At 46.0% G+C, this 9,156-nt stretch overlaps 1 pseudogene; it reads left to right on the top strand.

Annotated features, from left to right (window-relative positions):
* Positions 1-2,010: 2,010 nt before the first annotated feature.
* On the top strand, positions 2,011-6,888 carry LOC138822051 (large ribosomal subunit protein eL33 pseudogene; annotated as a pseudogene).
* The last annotated feature ends 2,268 nt before the right edge of the window (positions 6,889-9,156 follow it).

Below are 9,156 nucleotides of genomic sequence, written 5' to 3'. Positions count from 1 at the left end.
ATCATTGGCTAAAACCAACACCCAATCTTCCCCTTTCCCTGCCATTGCCAAAAAATGCTTAAAAGCCAATGTGGACTGGTACTCCCAGCTGTTTCCTGGGATTCCCAACTCCAGGTGTGGTCCTGGCACGTCAGCACTTTTCGCTCCATAAAATCTTTTACATTTTCACTGCAGACTGAGTGGTTCTCACTGCAAGTCCACACTACACCCCCAAATATCTTACTATACTGAACACAATGCCTACAAATGAGATGAAGTGAGGTAGGTTAGGGTTACTAGAAGATAGAATGAAAATACTGATAACATTGATAACAATTGATAACAATCTGATAACTGAGACATTACCTAAATTCCTGATGGACTGGTAGTAAATACAGCACAAATATACTGGACAAAGAAGTCATTTACATTTGGGCAAGACTGAAGAATGGAAAGATATTTCATCTACTCAGAGAAGTGCTGAGTTGTTTTTTTTTTTTTTAAACAACTTACTATTAATTTTAACATTTTCAGATTTCAGTTGGCCATGGGTAATGAAGACTGGTTCTTAAACCAATAAGCCAATGGGATTGCAGTGAGAGTCAGGGAAGTGCTCCTGGTTGTGGTGACAGCGCAGTATAAAAGGCAAAGTCATGGCTCCTACAGATCACTCAACTCTAGGGAGTTGTGAATGTGTTGCCTTACATGGCACAGACTTGGCAGATGTGATTTAGTTAGGAGCTTATGAGTAGGAGAGGATCCTGGATTGTCTGGGTGGGCCATGTGTCATCAGAGGATGCTCACAAAATGGAAGAAGGAGGAGGGAGAGCCAGGAAAGAGTTGTTGATGGAAGCAGAGGTGATGGAGGCAGTTGTTACTTTTGAAGATGGGAAACAGGGCTATAAGCCAAAGAATCTGGCGTCTTTAGATGTTCACAACTTTAGTTGTTCCCCAACTTCTCCTAGGAGAAACTAGCCTTTCTGACACTCCAGAATTAGAGTATAATAAATATGTTGTTTTATACATCAAAATTTGGGACAATTTGTTATTATGACAATAACAAATACACAGTGATGGACATACATGTCTTCATTGTGTACTTACCATATGCATCAAAGTATCTCTATCATTAAATGTGGTTCTGGATTATTGTGCTTCCCAGATGAGCAACAGGTAATTTGTGGTGTTGTGGGGTGGGGCAGGGCCAGGAGAACCTTTTTCTCCTGAGGGCCTTGGAGCTGCCAGATTTGCTACCTGGTGTAGACTTCTGCACTTGGCTGTCCCAAGGCAGTGACAGTGAATCTGTGCATTATGGGAGATGTGGAATCAGGTTTTAAAACCCAGAGGTCAGAGGCTGGGCACTGGTAGAACACAAGCCTGAGCAAAAGAGCTAAGTGAGAGTAAAATAGCTATGTGAGAACTCAAGGCCCTGAGTTCAAGCCCCATTACTGGCACACACACACACACACACACACACACACACACACACACACACACACACACACACACACACACACACGGTTTAAAGCAAAACAGCAAAAGGATGAACATTAAAAAAAAAAACTTACTTCCAGTGAGCAAGACCCAGGCCTTGCACAGGTGTTGGGAAGGGGCTGGTGACAGGTGTTGGGGAGGGGCTGGTAGCCTACCAGCATCTGAGAAAGATCAACTTATTCCCAACAAGCTAATCACATCTGGGATGCCTTTTCAAGTTTGCTAGATGTGGGTACTGTGTAATCTCACAGCAGAAATCAGAGAAAAATGGAAGCAAAGCAAGAGAGAGACAACGAGAGGCTGGACACCCGGAATGCTGCCTCCTCAATTTCCTTCCTGAAAATTGCTCACATAACACTGTGCCAGCCTGACAATATGAACCCCTTATCTCCCACCCACTAGGTGTCTTTAGTCCAAGTTCAGGCCACCCAGAAGTTGTGGTACATCAGGGGATGGAGTATAATGCTACAGTCAGTAGGAAAGGACTGTGAGGGATAAAAGTAGGACAGGACCTGTCCCCAAGGAGCTGATGGCTACATGGAGAAGCCACTGGACATGGTAATGGGGCCATGTGCTACTGCAGATAATAAAGGAATGACTGCGGATAAGATAAGAAGGTCAGTCCAAGCAAGATGGCTGCTTACAGCAAGAAAAGTAGAAAGAGCAAAACCAGCCCTCTCTAATACAATAAAAAAAGGGAAATGGGACATTTCCTCCTGTGAGCCCACACAGATACAGCCATTGCTGAAGCCCGGGAAACAACTTTGAAATTATGAAGAAGGTTTAATGGGGAAGGGGGCACATCCCAGGAGAGCACAAGGCTGGAATTTAAGGGCCTGGGCAGCTAAAGGGGAAAATTGGGTATTTAAAACAATCCCAAGGCCATGCCAGTTTTCCCCAAGATAAGGCCAGGGAGGTGAGCACTACTTGTCCCCAAACTTTCATCTAACCCTGAACCCTGCTGCCTGGCTCTGGGATAAGTGATATTCATTCTGCTTTCATTTACATTCAATATTTGTTCATTATAAATGTTGCATTAATTTTGACCCTTTAAAGATGGAATGTTAGAATAGTGTTATCTTATAGTCATTATAGTCTTATAGTCATCTTACCTTGGTGAATGACATTTTTTGGTGCTCCCTTAAAGTTTGTACCCAAACTGGGCAAGACAAGCAACCCCTCCCAGTGGGAGCAGAATCAGGAGAATTAGCTTAGACCCAAGTTCTGGGAACAGACACCAGCCTATGGAGATGGCTCACTTCCTAAGTGGCTGTGAAGGCAGGACTCAGGGACAGCTCTATCTCAGCCTGAATTGAAGTTATTCATTGTAGACACATGTACACAGGCATGTGCACACCATGGTTTCTCTCTTGCCATAGGGGAAAGCACCAGATCTTCATCCTATACACCCACTTATCATTGTCTCTAGCAACCTCTCTGCTTTGCCAATCCAAGACACCACCACCCTTCCCCCAGGGGGCCTGAAATGGCTTCCATGGGCAGGATCTCTTATCTAGACTATAGCACCAGTGTGGCAGGCAATTGTGAGACTTAGGGTTCCGGCACAATTACTGCTTGCACTGTGTGGGCCTTTTGACATGGAGTGGTTGTTTTTCTCCTAACATCATTAGCTCTGCTAGAAGCTCACCGGTGGGATGTTTATGCTGACCTAGTAATTTCACACAGAGAAAGAGAGAAGTCAGAGAAAAACATGCCCGAAGTGATTGAATCCTGCCCACTGACTCAGTCTTTCCACCATTTTGCTTGATTCCCAGCATGGGAGAGGTGTACACATTCTCTCCCACTGCTTCACAACAAATGTCCTAGCACCCATCTCTGTCCTCGCTCACTGCTAGAGTTGGCTTGGAGGATGTCTAGAACTTTCTGTTGGGAATATGGACTTTCCTCTATTCCTTAGCAGGACTCCCTGGGAAGTGCTTCCTGCAAGCAGGAAGCCCAAACACTTCTGGCCTTTTGTGAAGTCTGTCAAGTGCTGCCTCAGAATCAGGCAGTGGGTTCTTTCTACTATGATTCCAGGCTCCTGAGCACCCCCATCTGGAGCTCTGAGTGCCCCCAGTGCCTCTCTCCCATGGAAGTTGTTCCCCAGACTTCATGGCAGTCTAATAACCAGGTTATAAGGCCTGTATGGGAAGCAGGGACCCCAGCCACATTATTCTTAAAGCGTTTATGCATAAAGTCAGAATCTGAGGTGCAAGCCCTTGCAAATGTCTAACAACTGAGTGTTAGGGACACACAAACAGACGTTACCAGAATGCCCCATGAGGCAGAGCTACCTTCTCCTTCTTGGCGGCCTCCATCCTGGCTCTGTGATCCAGCATCTGCGCAGCCGCCAGCCCCGGTGAGCTGGGTCTCAGCGTTACCTACCACGTTTCCTGGCTTCTCCCTGGCAGAGGTCACAGCCAGTGCTAGGCCACTGGGAGAACGTAGTCCACCTCAAGCTGGTTTGGGGTTTGCAATTCAGTCACAGTTTCCTCCTTTTCATTGTTCTTTTCCAGACCTTTCCCCACCTAGGCCTTATCAGATAGGGTATTCTCTAATGAGGGCCATGATCCCAGAATAGCATTCTCAGTGCTGGTTGACTTTCTCTCCAGCTGTGCTGAGCAGTTAGGGCTCGTTGTTCTCTAGACACATTCAGCAGAGAGGGTCTCACTCTTCAGTGGCTTGAGGATGACTTCTGACTATGGGTGACTGTGTCCCTCACGTCCCAGCCAGCTTCCCTGGGTCAGTCACATTCAATGCTTCCTGTTCTGGCCCGGTGTAGAGCAGGGACTCTCCTGCCAGGGCCTCTGTGCTCCTGAGAGGGCCTGTGGTTGCCATAGTGACCATCCTGTCATTAGAGCTACCATGCAGAAAGCTGGAACTGATGGCCAAAGGCCTCCATCCCCATCACCCTGGTGACCGTTTCGTCACCTTGTCACCACAGTGACCGCCGACCTGGTAAGAGGTTGCCACCTGTTCCCAGGCCAGTGTCTCAGGATCTCCCCAGGTGCAAAGGCCTCCATGTCTGGGAATCAGAAAAGCAGCAGCCACCTTGCTTACCAGCACTGACATGTGTGCTGGGGCAACCACAAGCTTCTTGCTGCCTTCCTTGCCTAGTCCTGAAACCTGAACCAGAAAAATGGGCCTGGCCCAGCTGAGCTCACCAGTACCAGAGCAGAGGCCCATAGGAACTGTGTATTGCCCTGCTTGGAATCCTCAGACAAGGACGCACCCCCACACTTCCCCTTGTCAGTCCATGCAGTGGAAGACCTGGTAGAAGGAGCAGAGGCCGAGTGTGAGAACAACCTACGGTTCACTCAACAATCTGGAATATAATGCAAGGCTTCTGGCCTAGGATTCAGAGTTCCTGTGTGGATTCCATACTTAGAGCATTTCTCAGTTAGAGCTGGCTGTTTCTCAAGCACTCAATGTCCCTAATGGTTAAAGTATTGGATGGCATTGGTACAGAGCAAGGAGGGCTCAAGAAAAGCCCTAACTCACTGTCTTTCTGAGGCCCAGCGGAGGAAGCGAGGAGGGTGACAGTAAGATCTCTCCAGATGGATGTTCTGTGTCTAAAAATCAAACTCCCATTAAGAGTCATGGGGACAGTTTGAGTTTTTCACTATTACTAAGAAGGCTACAACAAAAATATGTGAAAAAATATGTGAAAAAAAGCTGTCTTTTCTACCAAAGTGGGTCAAAGGGATTCCTTTCTGTCAATTTTGTGAGACATCCTGTTATAAGGGCATTAAGTTTTAGTTACTTCCTGTTCCTGTCAAGACATCCTCTTACAAGCTCATTAAGTTTTAGTTACATCCTATTTCTATCAATTAAGTCATATTCTGGGGAAAAAAAGTTTTTGCCCTCTTTTAAAGAAGCCAGTCTCCAGCAGATTGTGAACCTGAGCTCAGCCAATGTGAGCAAAGGATGGGGGCGTTAGAGACAAGTAAGGGAGAAGTCCAGCTGCTCTGTGTGCTAGCTTGCTAGGATTTTGGTTATGGTGCACTCTTCTGCACCAAAGTAAGTTTTGCCTTACTGAGACTGTTTTTGTGTCTTCAGTCGTGACTCTGGTGTTGCTTGGAGTGTATTTTTATAACAACATCCACCTGTGAACAAACATGTTCATTTTCTCAATGGTTCCTAGATGCTGAATTGCTAGTTCAAATGTTGTAGACATCTGACATTTTGGCAGATAGGACTACATTGCCTTCACAAATGGCTTTATCAATTTCCTTTCTCCCTCCCTCCCTCCATTCCTCCTTCTCTTTTTCTCTCTCTGTCTCCCTCACCCTCTCTTTCTCCCTCCCTTCTCTTTCTTTCTTTTTCTCAAGGCTAGCAGTCTAACCTTTTGAGCCACAGCTCCATTTCCAGCTTTTTAGTGGCTAATTGGAGATAAGTCTCAAGGACTTTCCTGTGCAGGCTAGGTTGGAACCACAATCCTCAGATCTCAGCCTCTTGAGCTGAGGATTATAGGTGTGGGCCATAAGCATCTGGCTGCTTGTTGGCTTTTTTACTCAAAGCTGGTGTTCTACTACTTTAGCCACAGCTTCAGTTCTAGCTTTTTGATGGCTAACTGGAGATAAGAGTCTTTCAGATTTGTTATCTTGGGCAAGCTTTGAACCCTGAACTTCAGATATCAGCCTCCTGAGTAGCTAAAATTATAGGTATGAGACACCGGCGCCTAGTTTAAGTCTATGTATAATTATTTTGGGGCTATGTTTTGTTAAGGAAAGCATTTTCCAATCCCAAAATGTAAACATTGTTAAAATGTTTTTCACATTTCCTTTTAAAAATTAAAAGAAATTTAATATAATTCTTCACTCTGCCATCTTGGAGCCTGTGGAGGAGTGCTGGGAATGGAGTTCTAAAAGACAAAATTTCTGGAAGGCTGTGATGCAAGGCTATCAGTGGGGTCCCGGGAACCAAAGGGAGCACACAGCACTACTTAAAACTGAAGATGTTGGGCTGGGAAGTTGACTCAGTGGTAGAGTGCTTGCCTCACATGCATGAGGCCCTGGATTCGATTCCTCAGCACCACATAAGCAGAAAAACCCAGAAGTGGCACGGTGGCTCAAGTGGTAGAGCGCTAGCCTTGAGCTGAAGAGCTGAGGGACAGCGCCCAGGCCCAAATTTCAGTCCCACGACTGACGAAAAAACAAAACAAAACAAAACAAAAAACTGAAGGTGGTTATGTCTTAGGTGATACCAGTTTCTACTTGGGCAAGATATGTGCTTATGTACACTGAGCAAAAAACAATACAGTGATTCCTGGTGGCAAACTGAACAAAACCAGAGTAATCTGGGGAAGGTAACTCATGGAAATAGTGGCATGGTTGTGCCAAATTCTAAAGCAACCTTACTGCTGAGGCTATTGGACACAGAATCTATGTGATGCTGTACCCCTCCAAAATTTAAGCTTATGAAAAACGTTTGTGCTCTTGGGAACAACAACAACAAATGCTCAACCTTTAAGTCTTTCTGGGACTGTTTGTGTTTGGTGTGCCCATTCCCTAGCTATTCTGAGGGTGTACCTCAAGTTCTCACCATTCTTCAAGATTCACTGGTCTGCTCTCACAGACTTGCGGATGGGAAGATTTGCATATGGTGTGAGACAGGACCCTACAGGACAAAGTATTGATTGGCTGAGGCCTGGATCAGTGGCCAACCATCTGTTAATAGCAGTGGGAATGTCCTTCAGTTGGCTCTGGTCCAAGCCATCACATGGTGGCAGAGCAGCTTGGCCCAGTGGCATCTATGCCCTGAAGTGTAGTTTCCTTGTAGAATTATTTTCCTCCTTATTATTACCATTGTTTGTTAGGTTGTGTTTGGTGTACCCACCATTCTGAGGGCACAGCTCATTTACTTGCCCTTCCTTCATATCTTTCTTTCTGTTCTCAGGTAGTGCCTGGACTCACTTGAGGATGTGAGAGGTACACAAGGACACTGTACACAGGCTGTCCTGCCTGCTCCCTTTTTATCTTCTCTGCAGACTTTCTTCCATTTTCTGTTAGGGAAACCTCACAGCCATCAATTATTGACAGGACAAGCCAGCTGCCTAAATTATCATGTATCGCAATTCTAAGTTCCTGATCTTTGTCCAGCTCAGCTACCTTTCCAGCTGGAGAGGATGTCTTTGGGACAACCATATCTTCTGCCATACTAATTCCCAAAGCCTTTACCTGGTTCACCTGCTTCTGTCTTCCTCTGATCCTCCTTTTCTCTGACATAGCTGGCAATAGACCTCAAATGTTTGGCAGGCCAGCCATGTCTGCCTTCCCTGTGACCCAAAGAGCCCAGCAAGAGCTGGGACACCTCAGTGAGGGAGCAGGGGAATGAGCAGTATTTCTGGGGATTGGGTCTGCTGAGGACTCAGAGTGATGGCATCAAATTTGTGCACTGGGAAGGGGGGGTAGCTCTGTAGTAGACTACTTGTTTTTCCCTTATTAGCATGCCTGGGTTTCATTTCCCAGTACTACATGGTTTGCCTCTTTGAACGCTCCCTTATCATATGAGCTGCAGAGGCTATTTTTGGAGTGAAAAGGCTCAGCTACCTGGTCTTGGCTGACTGTCAGAGGGCTGAGAGAACAGGGTCCCAGGCATGGGGACTTCCCACTTGAACTAGGCTTCCTGGGAGTTTGCTCCTTGAACAACTTTTATCCAGTGCCCTGGAGGTTCTGTTGTGCAGCTGGAGCAGTCATGTCCTGTAAGCTGGACAAAGCTGTATGTCTCTGCATTGCCCAGAACCTGTGGTCATGGACACTATTACTCCAGTCCTGTCTGCAGAAGGACTCCCCATACACCTAGGGCCCACCAACTCAAGGAGGATCATGGACTCAAGAACTGTGCCACCCCACAACTATGTATGCTGCATTCATCACCTCAGTACTTTGTCCTTCACTTATGACTAACAGCTAGTTGCTATTACTTCTCTCTTTTTTTGTGTGTGCTTATACTGGAGCTTGAGAACTCAAACTCAGGGCCTGGTACCCTGTCTCAGCTTTTTCCATTTATTGCCTGCATTCTACTACTTGAACCATGCCTCCAGTTCTAGCTTTTTGCTGGTTCACTAGAAATAAGAATCTTGAAGTCTGGCGCTGGTGGCTCACAATTGTAATCCTAGCTACTCAGAAGGCTGAGATCTGAGGATTGCAGTTCAAAGCCAGCTGGGGCAGGAAAGTCTGTGAGACTCTTATCGCCAATTAACCACCAGAAAAACCGGAAGTAGTGCTATGGCTCAAGTGGCAGAGTGCTTGCCTTGAACTGAAGAGCTGAGAGACAGCACTGAGGCCCAGAGATCAAGCCCCATGACTGCCAGAAAAAAAAAAAAAGAATTTTGAAGGTTTATGTGAAGATCTATCTGCCTGGGCTGGCTTTGAATTGTGATTCTTAGACCCTAGACTCCAGAGTAGCTAGGATTATAGGCATGAGCCACTGACACGTGACTTGCTCACTTTTGTTTGTGGTGTTGCAGTACCCAATTCCAGTTGGGTGATAGCTTGGACAATAGAATGGAAGACAAGTCTTGCTTTACAATAAGATGAATGAACTTGAGAAATCTGCAATCTCATGACACAGTGATGCTTCCTAAGGACCACAGATGTTGAACAAGAGGGGTGAGAAGTAGGAAGAGCTGCCAGGAGTGGAGCTGCAAATGAGTTCGTTAAGCATTTTAGAGTTTACATT

The sequence above is a fragment of the Dipodomys merriami genome, unplaced genomic scaffold, assembly GCF_024711535.1.
Source record: "Dipodomys merriami isolate MVZ:Mamm:240054 unplaced genomic scaffold, mDipMer1.0.p SCAF_98, whole genome shotgun sequence".
Lineage (NCBI taxonomy): Eukaryota > Metazoa > Chordata > Mammalia > Rodentia > Heteromyidae > Dipodomys > Dipodomys merriami.
This window is presented reverse-complemented; position numbering and strand designations above follow the sequence as displayed.